This window comes from Chamaea fasciata, unplaced genomic scaffold, assembly GCF_029207755.1.
Source record: "Chamaea fasciata isolate MVZ Bird 193981 ecotype frontalis unplaced genomic scaffold, bChaFas1.0.hap1 SCAF_1, whole genome shotgun sequence".
NCBI lineage: Eukaryota > Metazoa > Chordata > Aves > Passeriformes > Sylviidae > Chamaea > Chamaea fasciata.
In genome coordinates this window covers 11,262,869-11,278,678 of record NW_027094086.1, presented here as the reverse complement: position 1 = coordinate 11,278,678, position 15,810 = coordinate 11,262,869, and the positions used below count along the sequence as shown (strand labels likewise).

The 15,810-nt window shown below is 41.8% G+C and overlaps 1 long non-coding RNA gene across 1 annotated transcript in view; it reads left to right on the top strand.

Moving 5' to 3' along the window:
- The first annotated feature begins 2,294 nt into the window (after positions 1-2,294).
- Positions 2,295-15,810, top strand: part of LOC136301337 (uncharacterized) — a 71,848-nt gene continuing 58,332 nt past the window's right edge. The window contains exon 1 of the long non-coding RNA XR_010723853.1: positions 2,295-2,575. This is a non-coding gene — a long non-coding RNA (uncharacterized lncRNA). The remainder of the gene's footprint in view (positions 2,576-15,810) is intronic.

Genomic DNA, 15,810 nt, shown 5'->3' with positions numbered 1-15,810 from the left:
CTACTTTTCCCTCCTCCCCTCTACCCATTATGAAGAACAGAAGTGCATTAAGAGCTCTGAATATACTGTTGAGCATTTCTGAACACTCCGCTTATCCCAGTGTTGCTCCAAATTCACTGCATGTTGACAGAGAGCATGGGTCAAGATCTAATGCTTATGAAAAAATGCCTTTAAATCCCCCAAGGAGTATAGCACAAAGTATTCTCCCTGTATTTACCCGTGTGCAAGATTGTGATGTTAATTATAATGCACCAGGAAACAGGGTAACTGTGTAATACGCTAGGGAATAGTACCCCTCAACCCAATAACCACTTTCCATTTCATCTTGTCACCTTTTCCAGGCAGGATCCAGCGTTATATTTGTGTCTGAAGTATAGGATATAATGATGCCTTGAAGTAATTGTCCTGCCTGACTACATGCATTTATATCCACACATTTAATGGATATAATAGCTTATTTACCAGTTTTTAATGACCTCATTTCTACTCAGCTCCATTCCTTGCAAGGGTGATGTATGGAGACAACAGCATGAGTATTTCTTCTACTAAACAAACACGGGTAGTGTAGAAAGGTGCTGAGCCACTGTAGGTAGAAGTATACCAAAGATCCTCATGATCTAGAAGCATGGAGATAAGCTTGAAAGGCACATTTAAATGGCTAATTGTCAAGTTAAGCTCTCAAAGTCTCTCTCTCATTTTTTGTATCAGAGGACTACAATGTCTTCCAGGAATGTCTCTGTTGCTTCATTACTTCTATGTTTGCATTTCTGGATTACTCTGTGGAGAAAGCAGGCCATGGTGTTCTTCATCATTAATGAGATTTACAAGGAAGGTATACTTCTACCTGTTTGTCTGTGATGGTCCTGCCTAATCCAGAAAACAGCATATGAAAAAAATCCACTGATGTCTGAAAGGATGAGAATGCTGGGAAGTATTTATGGCATGTGGGAAGGGCTCAGATCTGCTTTTGGCTGGTAGTGGAGCACTGGGATACTCCATGGGATACTGACATGGGAACTCCATGTCAGCTGGGACTTTGGGAATCATTATGAATACTTCTGGATGGTGGGCTCCTGTTTCCCATTAAAAAAAAAAAAAAAACAAACCACACACAACTATTTGGAGCAGGGACTGGAATGTGACTCTCCCAGATGTTGGAATGGTGCTCTTGGTACACTAGCCGTTCAATTATAGTCAAGATGAATCCACAGAACAACTTCAGCATTGAAATCTCAGCCCTTGAGAAGAGCAAGCCAGACATTAAACAAACTAATCTACTACCAATTAGGAGGTATATAAAGCTAGCAGGCACCAGGCTTTCACCAACAAAGTTCTGGCAGTCCCTGACAACTCTGCTTCTAGGCATGTCTGCTTTGTTTCTCTTTCTGCTTCTGCTTTGCTTTGAGTAGAGGAGTACCTAGATCCCTCCGTGATCCACAATTTCTTCTGCTCCGATTTGTCACTTAGGACCTGAGGCAGAAGACATTACAGAGCAGACATTAAAAAAAAATATCAGAACTTCCCTCTAAAAGTTTCACCGAGATATTCCTGTGTGAGACATACAACCAGAATGTGGGACATACAACCTCTGTCTCTTTACCAGAGGAGGTCTGAGCCACATCTCCCATATGACTGTCACAGTCAGTGGGTTAGGAGCTGTCTCAGCGTGGGGCATTCTTCACCCTGCTGCGTGTGGTCTCTGAAGGATGGGGAGGGTGCTCGTCATGCCAGGGAAACTCCACCGCAAGCAGCGGTCAGGGCCCTGACTGGAAGGAGGCTGAGGTTTCCAGAACCGTCCCGGTTTGGGGTGGGCGCTGCCGGGATGGGTGCGAGCGTGGAGCGGGGTCTGACAAACGGCAGCAGCGCAGGGCAGGCGCCGCCGCAGCGGGAGCCTGGCGCTGGAGGCGGTGGGCCCGGGGGATGGTCCTCGATACTACCGCAGGGCTCATCTGGGCAGGACGGACTCTCAGCGAAGCCAGTGTAAGAGTTCAAGTGCCCTGGCGACAGCCAAGCTTCTTCAAGCCAACCTTTTAGTGGAAAGGACAGGAATAAGAGGGTGGACAAAATTCCTGATGCACAGTTTAAACATACTTTCTTTGTAAGCATGCAGAGGACTATTAGATGTCTTGTTATTCTTTTCGCATCAAATAGAAAAGTACATGCGATTTCACATTCGTAAAAGCCCCTTCAGAGATGGCAAAGGTGCCTAGGGACGTTAGCTTTACTCTCCTAGAGCCACTCATGGGTAGGAGTTACACTGTAGTTTTGCTTTATTATCCACAAGGACCTCTGAGTTGGCTGAGCAAAGGCATCAGAAGTCCTAAAGAGGGAATTTCTTTGGGGAATGCACTGTGAAAATGCTTCCATGACGTGGACAATAAATAAACCTTTGGAGATGAAGTGACATTGTGCTTTCTAGTACGGGGTTTTTTCCCTTTTTGTGCTCAGGAGACTTGGGAGCCTCAGTTGCCAGAGGCAAGCTTGAACATTTCACTGCTGCTAGACTTTGTGGGAAGATGCAGTTAGGACTATCCAAGTGGACAGTCATGCTCCCTTTCTTTTTCCGACAAAAGAGGTAAGTAATATGATAGATTTGCCGAAGAAGCAATTTTAGAGTGTCTTGGTATAATGTTGGGTAGACTGGTAGGGTGGCCTAAATCTCAGGTCAGGTTTTGGTTAGGGATGTTAGGAGGTAGCCACTTACGAACGCTTGTATAGAAGAAGGCTTCTTTAGGAATAGCTCAGTCTTTGTGGGATGGAGGAATAGGAACTGCAGTTTTGCATTTACACCAGAGGGGACTGAAAACATTAAAAATTACATATATTTAAAACATTGTTCTTTGCTGATTGAGTGGAAAAAACTCATACTTCAGTAAAATCAACAGGTTCTTTAGCTACAAGAGAACCCGAGAATATAACTGAATAGCAAAATAACAGAAGGTGCATTGCTGTTTTTAAAATGGGGTAAATTTCTGCCTGTCATGTAGGAAAATCCAAACAAAAATATAAAGCTTCTGTGCCAGTGTTACTGAGATTAGATGTTATAGTATAAATTCTGTAAAATGTGGAAATATGAAGGGACATATAGATTTAAACCAGAATGCGTGTCTCAGTGGTGTCTATTCATCATACTCTGACTTTTTAAAATCCTGTGAGACAATGATATTCTAAGAAATTTCCCCCCCAAATGTTCCCACTAACTTGTTTCACAGCAGTCTCCGCCCACCTACTAGGTATCTCCTTGCAGAAGCAGGGGTTTATGCTGGATTCAATTTGGCAGACTAAAGCTCCATTCCTTCACATCCTCTTCATTTACAATCTGAACAGGAAAAAGAGAAATCTATGGAAACCAAGAGAAGGGCATCAACCATATATTTTAGAAACATTGGCTGGGTTTCCAACCAACCGCTGCACTGTCTGGTTATTAGTTTTATAGCGGCTTGAATTTGACTTCAATGCAGAGAATTAGCTTCAAGCAGGCACCACTTGAATGAGCAAATCTTAGTCAGTATAATTTTATTATTCCTCTGACTATCACAATCAAGGACATTAGTATACAGGGCATACTTTGAAGAGGTTATTACTGAGCACTCATCATTTACTTAAATCCTCAGATCTTTTTCATGTAGTTATAGAGAGAGCATTTTCATGAGCTTGAAGACTTTTTCTTCTGGCTGCATTTACATTTCCAAGGAAACAAATAAGAAGAACTTTGAAAAGATGATTAGCCTATGAGCTAATTTATGGATTTTTCATAGTCTAGTTCCTTTAAGCCTCTTGCATGGAACTGATTTTCATTTGGAGTAGGACTGTAGGTTTTGTCAATACAGACAGGATATTTTAAAATGGCTTAGCACTGGCTTGTTCTCCTCAAGTTTAATGGGAGCATTTGCTTCTAATTTTAATGAAAAACAACAGGAAGGGCTCCTGAAAATCCGATTTTTCCTGCTTGTTGTACCCTGAGTATTCACATAGGAGATTTATTTAAAGCTCTTTTTTATGAAAGAACAGACCCTGTTTCATCAAAATTATGTTGGCACTAAGATATGTGATGGCAAAATCTAGGCCAGGATATTCAGGGAAAGTGCTTTGCACTGACTGTGGGGGAGAGAGAAGGGCTGTGCTGAGGTGACAATGAGAATTCCTGATGCCTCTGTTTCTGCAGGTGAATATAGGCAGAAGTCTCCAAGGGCTGACGTATGGGGTATGCCACAGCCTCTGCTTATGTTGACATTACACAGGACTCTTAGATTTGCATTTATGGGGTATATTTGGCTAGACAGCATCTTAAGAAGAGAGCAAGGACCGTGACTCCTATAATATGTGTTTGGAGAAAGCTTATCGGTGTTGTCTAGAAGGTGGCTAGTGAATATTGCACATGCACTGGTGAAGCATTTTTTCTTTGTCACAAAGGAACTCTAAATTCAAGGCCATTCCATTCCCCTGACAAAATTCTGAAATTTTAGAAATCCGAACCCAAGAACTATAACTGTATGATTAAGTTTTTTTCTTTAAATTACTGTTTTAATAAGAAAAGGATGGTTTGGGAGCTTCACTTCAGGAGCAACTCAAGACTGACAATCCTGGGAGCACAGAGGTGTGTTCTTCTGATGTGGACTGAGACAGAAGTGTCTCGCTTCAAACATCTCACATTCAGTTAATTTCTGCTGAACATAGAGCTTAATTCTTTAATACCTTGCCTGGGTCACTGGCAGACTGCCCTGCCTTTGAGAACTTACTGCCTCTGTGTTCAGTGAACAACAAAATTTTTTCCCATCCAAATATTTGCAAGAATCTGAAACTTTTTGGGGGATTTTAGATTGCCCCTTTTCCCTCTTTTTTACTTTTTTATGAATACTAGCAAAGAAGGCAATGAAAAACCCATCAGAGCAGCAAATCTGAACTGTTCTTTGTTCTTGATGTCCTGGGCCTTATCATTTAACTTTGAATGCTGCATGTAGAATTTGGAATTCTAGAAAACTATGTGTAGAGATCAAAGGCTGTGAGAAAACTAGTCCTGGCCCTACCACTGACCCACTGGATGGCCTTAAATTATTGCTCCCCATGTTCTCATCTGTAAAATAGGGAAACTATAGGGACCCTCTCCATTGTGCCCTACTCAGATAAAGCTCTCTGGTCTGCCTGGCAGCTTGCTGTGTCATTGTAGCCCTGGGGTATTTTTACCTTCTTTTCCTCTTCTTGCAAGTGGACAACTCTGAGTCTCTGACACAGCAACAGTCGGTATCCCTTATTCTGGTAGCAGTGCCTCATCTTGCTGGCAGTGATATTAGCTTTCTCCTTTGGTTTTTCTTACCAGGCCCAGGAGGGGGAATTTGTGATTGTTTGCCTGGCTAAAGGTAACACAATGGATCTGAAGCCTGTAAGTGCCGAGGACCTCAAAAAAGAGAAAAGGGGAGAATAAAACTAATGATTTTTAAGATTACCAAAATGTGGTGCAAAGAAAACATCCTTCATGTTTTTGGTTTCCTTAAGTGTCCTAGTACATTGGAATCACAAACTATAATATGGTATGTGAAGCAAAGTCAGCCAAACAGATAAACTGATGTTATAAATCTGGGACAGGATATGTCTGATTATCCTTTGCAGCTTAACTGATGGAGTTTGCTCTATTTATGGCTAAGCAATTCTGTGATCTTACAGGAAATTGCTTTCTGTACACACCATTCTTAATAGATTTTTAAATTCATGCCTGCTCTAGGAAAGTGGATTATACTACAAGAGATTATGCATTTTTTCCCAGCTTTTAAGGAGCAACCGTAATGATGGTTATTGTTGATGAGGGCATTACAGAGCATTCGTGTAGCAAACACCTTGAATAGCTTAGTGTTGAAAGCTTTAATTTTCCATTTAATAATAGTGAAACTAGTTAATACTAATTTTATACAATCACTTCCTAAGCTTCTTAGAAAGCATGCAGTCATGGATTTAGTCTGTGCCACGGGGGAACGCCATACATCATGAGGCTCAAAAACCCCCAGAGTTATTAGAGCTATGCGTAATATTTTACATCCTGTCTTGGATCCAGTTTGTAAGTCCTTTGATTCATGGGCAATGATGACTTATCCGGGGATGGCTGCAGTGATTCCTGCCGCCGGCTGTCTGCCCCACCTCTCTCTCGGAAGTGTTCGTTCGTGCTGTGAAGGTGGCTCAGCTCTTTGGGAAGCAGCTGTTGAACCAGCACAGTTTTCAGACCAGTAATATTAACAGAAAAACTGGCACTGGCTTTGGTTCTCCATAATACACCAGGCTGTAATTTACAGTGGTTCAATTACTGCCACACCAGCAGCTCAGCTGTCTTGAAGCAGGGGCAGGGCTCAAAGGTGAAGATGGGAACCCCTGCAGCCATCTGCTGCCATCCCTATTCATCAGCCAGATACCCAGACCTAGACTGGGGTTTGTAAACATGCATGGCAGTTACTTGGTGTTTTCAATCAGATCTTTTCACAGATTCAGCTGGAGACTCCTCTGGGGGTTTATGGTCTCACTGCATCCATGGGGATTTCCATGGGATCAAGACAGTTCTGACTTTGGGACAAGGACCCCTGTGGAGTTCTGGGGCTTTGGGAAGGATGAAATACACTTTCTCACACAGGGCTGGTGCAGAACCAAAGCCTTGTGTGTGTTTCACTGAAACCTGCTTTTGAGGTTTCTGTGGTAACTTCTTCAAAAGCAAGTGTCAGAGGGTAATATTGGGCTGGGATTTCACAATTCACTCTTACCTAAGACACCCAGCCAAGGGGCAGAGTCAATACTGTGTTATTTAATCAGCTTAAGGGACATACCAGCCTGCTACTGGTTCATGGGAAAGCCTTCCCTCCTGTGGCCATCTCGCTGTGGGTGCCAATAGTCAACACCCACGACTGCTGAAAATCAGTCACATTTTTTCCCTGCAAGTCACTCATGTGTTGACGATCTTTTATGAGCAACTTTCCGCCTGCATTTGGTCTCAACAGCATGACAGAGAATCACATTTGCCATCCAGTCAGACAATAACTCAGCTGCTTTTACAAAAAGGGGTGATGAAGTCAGTTTTGAGGGCTTCAACAGCTCTTGGTTTTCATTGGACATGTTCTTTACCTCCCTTTTCAGGTGCCATAGAGGGAGAATTTTTGAGAAGTGTGGCTTGTGTTCTAGTTGTGTCCACCAAAACAAAGACTGAAAATTGTTTATGTGGGAAGAGCAGATTAGGGACATGGTCAGTTATGGCAACTGGTCCTGACAGCCCAATTAGTGATCTCCCCAGGGCAAAGTCTGTAAGAGGGTATCCTCCTCTTCCTATGGACATGCTGCCTGTTTGAGCCCTCCATTGTCTTTGAGCAAGGGCAGATCTGAGGAGGGATGAGAGGGGAGTGGGTCAGGAGTGGGATGTCTATGCTATCCACTGTGATGGGCTGTGAAGGGATGTGCAAGTAGAAAGGCATGTCTGGCAGAATAAGAGAGCAGGGCTTTTCTGGGGCTGGTTGCTGAGAGTGGTCAGAGTTGCTCCGGTGTCCAGGATGGCAGGCAGGCATTGTGGGGATGGAGAAGGGACTGTGAGGTAACAGCATGACACTGAAACAGGACAGGCAGGGGGCTTAGAGTGTAAGGCACCCTGTCTCAGACTGTATTTAAAATCTCTGTGGAGCACTCCTTCTTCTTCCTACAGCCTCAGCTCTTCTTGACTTTGAAGCAGGACACACACAAAAGCCTACCAAGAAGTTCCCATCCTTTTTGTTTTTGCTGTAGGAAGCAGAGCAGTCCTAGTTGCATATTCAGTAGTAATTTACATGGTTTTGATTAGTTACGCAAGATATGTGGAGTTTCTCTTCCCCTAACTTGAATGTCTTGCACAACTAGTCAGCATAGTGTGAATTGTTAGTGTGAATTGTCAGCCCACCAATCAGGACTACCAACTGCAGTTTGCCCTGACAAAGGAGACAACAGAAACACAGGGGGGTTGAGAACAGGCAACAAAAATAATTAAGCATGGACAGACTTCCCTCAGGAAGAAACTGAAAAGAATAGTACTACTTTGTTAGAGAGTAGATGACTAAGAGTTATACAAATAAATGAATGGGAGAGAGAAAGTCGAAGGGGGGGGTGGTGTTTGTATTTATCCTCTCAAGCTATAAAACAACAAGGCAACATTTAATTAGAAGGAAAGAAAAAAATACCAGGTGACAAAACCTACTTTGCTTAGGATGGGATTGACTTGCCTTTGAGAAGTCGTCTCACTGCAGAGCATAGATGGAGCCTCAAGGACTGACCAGCTCATAGTCTAGTCACTTAAGCTAATGAATCTGACAGTGTTGTTTTTTTTAAGAAAATACTTGTCTTCATGGAAAATGAGAGTCAAAATATGAGACGGTATGTGTTTGAAAGTGTTAAAATTTCTTTTTCTAAGTGCTGGTTTAATGAATTCAAGGTAAAAATTTTCATTCTGGACAAATGTATGATTTCTGATCATCTTTCTCTACTGCAGCAAAGTGCATATACTTGGTTCCAGCAGTCCTCTTCTGGACTATCTGACAGTTACATGGTCATTTAAGATGACATTTTCCTTTGTGCTAATTTTCTGCTATAAACCTCTTAGCATGAGACTTCTGATTATTGTCTCCTTTGGTTAGCTGATGTGTTGTATTGTGCTTAGAATCATAGGTTGAAACTGGAGCTATGCTAGATACTTCAGATATATGGGAATGCTCTGTCCTAGTGGTATAAAATGGTACCTAAAACTCATCTGAAGTGTTCGGTCACAGCAACTAGTTCATTTTAAATGCAGCAGATGATGGATATCAATGCTCTCTACTGCCTCAATCAACTAGAACTGGAATTCTTTGAGTTATTCTACTGTCTTGCACAAACATGATCTGATGCCTAAAGGCTCCAATTAGGAAATGGAATACAAAATGAGCTGCTCACCTTATTGGGATGAGGTTCAGCTACCAGAGTAAATATGGGTGAGGTGGAAACAAACTGATTACTAACTACATGGGAAGATAAAGGACTTGGCAGAACTGGACTAGTGCCCAAACCAGCCTCAGTAATGAGAGAGGGGAGGTTTCCCTTGCTTGTGTAGTGGTCACACACTGACATATAATCACCACAGAAACTTGGTGTGTGCTTATAGGGCTTTAGGACAGTTCTTCTGAGACTAGAGGTCATGCCCCAAGTGGGTTACAAGTGGCGTCCTGACTCAACAGATACTAAACTGTTTGGATGAATATTTAGAGTCATGAGAATGTCAGAAACTGAATTATAACAGGGAAGCATTTGAGAACTGCTGTGTGAAGAGCTTTGCCCTGTCTGGTGTTGCATACCTGGCATACCTGTCCTAGCAAAGTCAATGAAGACATACCTGTGCACTGAGTTGAGCAGGTGCTTAAGTGCTTTGCAGGGTCATTGCGAGCACACACAGCTGAGAGTTGGGTCTTGAGCAGTTTCTGGTGCTTCCTCCCCTGATGTGGTTTACCCTCAGCTGGCAGCTGAGCACCACACAGCCACTCGCTGCCCCTGCAGAGGGATAGGGGACAGAATCTAAAGGGTGAAAGAGAGAAAGCTTGTGGATTGGAGATATAGGCAAAGCAGAAGCTGCACATGCAAGCAAAGTGAAACAAAGCAAAACAAGAAATAAATTCACTGCTTCCCATGGGCAGGCAGATATTCAGCCACCCCCAGGACAGCAGAGCTCCATCACACGTAATGGTGACTTAGAAGGGCAAATACCTTCATTTCAAAAGTCCTTCTCCCGTCCTTGTTTTTCTCTCAGCTTTACATGCTGAGCCTGATGCCATATTGTATCCCTTGGGATATACCTCTGGTCAGTTGGGGTCAACTGCCCTGGCTGTGTCCTCTCCCAGCTCCGTATGTACCCCAAGCCCCCTCATTGGTGGGGAGCAAACTGAGTAACGGTTATAAGAACAACTGAAATGGGACTAGAAAGTTCATTTGGAGTAGAAGAGTACAAGGAGCATTTTTTCAGTCAATATTTGATGAGAAGGCTACTTTATGGGGGAAGGACAGAGGCGTGGTGAATTATATATTTATTTTCTCATGTTTGTAGGTAAATCACGCTGCTTACCTAATCCTTCAAAACATGAGACCTTTTCTGTTTGTTAGAATGCCCATGTTCAACTGACCAGCAAACCTGATTGTTGACTACTGTTACTTCTAAGTGTTGCTCCCGTGTGTCTTATTGATCCAAAATTACTTTAATGTTTCTAAAATTTCATGTCCCAAATTTTTTCTAATGGACCTTCAACTTGGATCAGAACCCTTGTCATCAAACTGGAAGGAGAGTTTACTGTGTTGACCAAAGGAGAATAAAATCCTACAGGATTATGAGATTTATTGCTCCTGGTTGCAAAATTAGTGTCTCTTTGATGATTTTTGTTATCTCGTGTACTGGGCACGTGGCTCAGAAATCTGACCTAAGAAAGACTTTAAGTTGTACCTGGATTTAGATGCCAGCCCAAATTTTGTTAGTACAAACAGTGACAGAAAGCAGATGTATATCCTAGGATTTTCTGGGATATATTTTTTGAGTGTTTGAAATTCACAGCATGTTTCAGTATTCTGCCTAATGCTTAAATATCAAAACTTACTAGTGAAAAAGAAGATGATATTTTATTAGAAAAATGTGTTGCAGGTCTTGTAATAAAAAGACTTCCATCAGTACTGAAAAGCTTGTTCAATGTTGAAACTTTGATTCATCTTGTCTTGTTAACTAACCACTTTGTCACCTTGTTACCTTTTTCACCCTCTGCCTTGGCACTGCCCTGCTTAAAGGTACTTGAAAATCAAGGATCTGCCTAAAAATTCATTGGTTTTTTCCAGCTGTGGTCACTGAATTGCAGTACAGCTGCTCAAGAAGGAATCAAATGAAGGTAACTGGATTTTATTTTTGTTTGGTTGGCTAGGGCTTTGTTTGTTTATTTATTTATTTATTTATTTATTTATTTATTTATTTATTTTCGTGTGTGGACGCTTTAGGATTATTGCTGTAATTTAAATCTTTATCCATTAGTATTATGAATCTCGCGTTCAAAATTAACTCTTGAAAGCATCAGTCACACTCTATGAAGGCTGGTGTGATGATCTGCATATCAGTTTATATATCTGCATCTTAGACTGATAAAACCATGTGTGAAAGCATTTGAACTGAGCAGTGTGAACACAAGCACCAGAACAGGGAAAGAATCATGATGACTTTGATTCGAGCTTCAAGGTTTATTGCTGGGGATGTGCGAGTGAGCCATCTCTGGGTCTAGGATACAGGCTGCATAAATGTGTGTTTAACCAAGACAACTTTTATCTTTTGCATTAAGTCAAAGGGAAGAAGAAATGGAAGTGAAATTGCTTGTAAATTTTTTCACTGTTTGTGAAATAGTGAGCCCATGGTGATTAGAGCAGATCTTGGAGTTTGACTTTTGGAGAGTGAAGAAATCCCACCCACGGGGACCATTTGCCTGCCATGCAAACCTGACTCACAGATGTAGCAGGGTCAGCATTGTAACATTTCCTGAAAGCAATCACACTGTATTACATTCTGAAGATTTTGCTTATCTGGAATATTTCTCAGTGCTGTAGCAACTTATTGCAGGCCCACAGTAACAAACTGTTGTTTTCTGAGGAAATCTGGGCTTGTGCAATTTACTTCCAACAGACAGTGCATTCAAAGTTGAGACAGTGCAGACTTCACATGCACCCAGGAAGCCTCTCCTGCAGCCCGCTGAGTGTTAAAATAGGCTTATTAACTTCTTTTCTGGGCATCTCTTATAAATTGAATGATAAGGGTTGCACAAAATCATCACTCTTGGCAGTATACAGGACTCCTCCTTGAAATCCAGCTGCTGCTGGCTGCATTTGTATCAGAACTGGAAAATTAGGACACACAAATGAAGTATTGGGATTTTTTTCCAGGCTTCTGATATTGCTCCAAAGCTTAAAGAAGTTGCAGCCTCAGGATCATCTTTGAGTGTATCATTAGTAGCTGGCTTCTTTAAATTCCCCTAGGTGGGCAGTTACATCATTTAAGCATTAAAACTCTTGGGTGTATGTCAGGCTTCTACTAAGCTAAGTAAAAGAGTTCATGTTAATGAGAAGCAGTTCTTTCTCTAGGAGAATTTAATCTAACAAGAGCAAGAGATGACAGAGCCAACAGAGGGAAATGGATTCTCATGGAGATGGAGGTCAGGCAGTAACACGGTGTCAGACCCAGAACCAGAATGAAGTTCCTAGTGTACTGGATCAGGCTGCACTTAGCTTCTTCTGTCAGCTGGAGGGCTGGAAAGAGGAGTTTGTAAGAGGCTGTTAAATGGAGAAAAGGCCACTTATATGCTTCACTGATTTTACCAATAGTGATTCTTGGGAGAGGGTATTCTCTAACAAGCAATGTGGTTTTATTAAAAATAGTGGAAAGAGAAAAATGAATAATTTACTACATATTCAGCCTGGTGTTTAAGATGTTACAGTTTCAAAGCACATGCAAGTACAAAGCACATGTCGCCAACACTTGTGTTCACAAGCAAGTTTCTCGCAAAATCAGCTGACTTTGCAGGTTCTGGTGTCAGGTGTTGCAATGGTCAGAGTTGTTTCATTTCTCTATGAAATACTACTGAGGCCCTTTGGGCCAACTCCTTATGGGCTCACAGACATTGCATCCCCCAGTTCCAGGCATCCTGCTGCCTCCCAATGCCCTGGCCCTGGGCTGTTCACCACTCAGACTTCCTTACCATGCAGAGATGAGGGAGGGGAGCTCAACAGTTAGGCCCCTTAAATGGGGCACCTTTCTCCAGGACAGTCCCGGTATAGACTGTGTGGGATTTTGCTGTTAGAATTCTTGCCCACTGAGGAGAGGGACATGTCTTCCCACTGGTACCAATGTATTCAGAGCTACCATTTAGGAGACAAGACAGTTTGTTTTTTTGTTCATCCACCTCTTGAGTTGTTGGAAAAGGAAAAAAAATGTAGATATCCCCCATTCTAAAAGTAATCACCTAGGACTGGCTTAAAATGGGGTTGAGATAAATATAAAATCACCTTCTCACCAATGGTATTCTGTACAAGGCCTGACCATGAATTTGAGTCCATGTACACAATATACCTAGAATATATTTATTGGTTTGGAACCTTGGAGAAAAGTGGGTGAATATGTAGGTTCAATCCTGCCCAGACAGGATTCAAGCGTTAGTTAAGATGCTATCAAAGAAGTTTGATAGCGTCAGAAGGAAGAGGTTGCTTCTGGCATGAACTTGGTTGCCTGTAGCTCTAGATGTCAGCTGAGCAGCATTTTTGAAGATCTTAGTGATAGTAAGATGTCTTCTGAAGCCCTTTGGAAAGCAGGCCTTTTTAAAGTCACACCATCCTTGTCCAGTCTTGCCACAAATTTAGTCTACCTCGCAAATAATAAATACAAGTCTTGCTTGCTATTAGCAAACTCCAAAGTACAAAATGCTAGTCTTTTTCTGAACAGAAATAATTCCTTTCATTACAGTTTAAAAGGCTGTAGAATTTTTTTCTACCAAATTATCTAAAAGCTAAAACTGTAATTCAAATCCTCACTGGCTAATTATAGCGTGCTGCTCTTTTGATGGAGAAAAGTAGTTCTGCAGAAGGCAGAACAACCATCTCCTCTACACTGAGATCTATTTCTTTTCACAAAATGGGAATATGCTGGACGAGTGAGAATAATCCTTTACTTTCTGTTATTTCAGAAGTTTAATGTAGATTTATGAGCAAAACCTTCTGACTGCATCACTGCAAAATTTTGAGGGATCAGGAAGACACATGATCTGTATCTTCCTGTTTTCTTCATTTTTGGGAAAGAAAGCTGATATGTGTGTTCACAGTTCAGTGTGCTCTGTTGTCCATCAAGGGAACAGGCAACTGTCTTTCCATTACCCTGTGCTTTGCACAGTCCTTTACAGCAGTACACAAAGAAGGCACCAACACTTACTTGGGATGGCACCATATCCTACCTCCATGGTGCACAGCTGTAAATGGCAGCACCTTGTCCAGGACAATGGCAGGCTGGACAGTCCATGGGGAGTGAGGTGGAGCTGAAGAAACGAAACTTTACTCCTTAAAGAGATGTTAATAAAAACTAGGGCTCAGTTGGAAGGGAGCTGGTAGAGGAATGCAGTCTTTGAAGAAGTTAATGACCCACCTACCCTACAGGGGAACAGATCTGAGAAGTGTAGTGATGTGGCAGCCAAGGTGTTGCCTCATATCCCTGCTACTGTACAATAACATCAGTCAATGATTCTCTAGAAGCTGAAAATTGAGTGTGAATTCAAGAGCTTGGAAACTAGACAAGGTCTCTAATGTGTCAGTAAAAAGAAGAGATGTCAAATTGCCGAGATACATATGAGGCTGGCAACTCTACTGTAGCCTGTCCTTGTGGGGTGAGGTGCCCATCCTAGTTAGCGTGATGTTAGTCAAAATGGAGGAAGAAAAGCACAATTTCTGTGACAAAATATTCAGGAACACTGCTGATTTAGGTTATCATTTAGGACTATTCACTAATTAGGATCTCTAGTATCTGGTAGTGGTACTCCTGAGTGCTGCAACATCTACTCCAGTGTCCTGGTGGAGGGGGTCCAGGCCCACTGAGGCTTGGGTCATAAAAGTGCAGGAAATATTTTCTCTACAAAGAGTTAGTCCAACTCGTTTTTTAACAGAAAGAGTAAGACCTATCCAACTTCTGTTCCATTATGCAAGCCTTTCAGCTGATGGAAGCACTAGGATATTCTAGGGAGGTTGTTGGTCACCATTTCATACATAGTTTCTTGCCCAATTAATACACCTTGTCATTAATCACACAAACAAAACTCTATACTTCTGGGAATAAATTTGCATAAGCAACTTGTCCACAAGAAAACTGTCATTCTATTTGCCCTTTTTTTTTTTTTTTTTTTTTTTCAAAAAAAAGGGAAACAAGAAAACTTCTTCTTATAATTCCAGCTCTGTAATATTCAGCTCATTTGAATCTGGTACCCTTATTTTAATCCATATAAATGAATAAAGAAACAGGCCCTGGCTGAAAGGTACATGTTTCTATAGCACCACATTACAGGAGTTCTTAATTCCCTGACCCTAACCCTGGAATGCAAGGAAGAGTCAAAGTTTGGCAAAGGTTGTTGCCAGATGCAGTGTGCTTCTATGTTTACACCCTCCCTAATGACTGCTCTTTAAAAAATAATAATAAAATGCAAATAACTTACACCTGGTATAGTTGGAAAGTCAAAGAAAAGAAGTAAAGAACATGGAGGCTGTGGGAGTGCTGTTATTATTGTTATTATTATTACTGTTATTATTAATCAGACAAATGCACACCTGTACAAAAGTTCCTTAAACATTGTCTGCTGTCACTTTGGTAGGCCCTATGAATATACTGAGGTAATGTCCTTTGGTTGGCTTACTTAATTGAACTGATGATGGGGGGTGGAGGAAGCTAGGCAGGGAAACATGCTAGAGATGGAAGAGAAGAATTCCCACCCACGCAGTAGGCATGTACTGTAATAATGGAATAATTATGTGCAGTTTGTTTATAGCTGTCTTCCCCTAGCATCAACGCCTTGGGCTAGAAGCGAAGCAGGACGGGTCCTGCAATCAGTTTTCACAATCATGTTTTCTCTGTGATTTGTCTTTTATTCCCCATTAGAAAGCAGAGCATGTCTAGAGCAAATGCAGTGGCTTCAGCCCTTCAGGATACTGCAAATTTGCTCAGATTTGGGGAGGGATGGGTGTTTATGAGTTATTAGTTTGGATTTTTATCAAGATCCATAGATCCAAACATCTGTAATGATG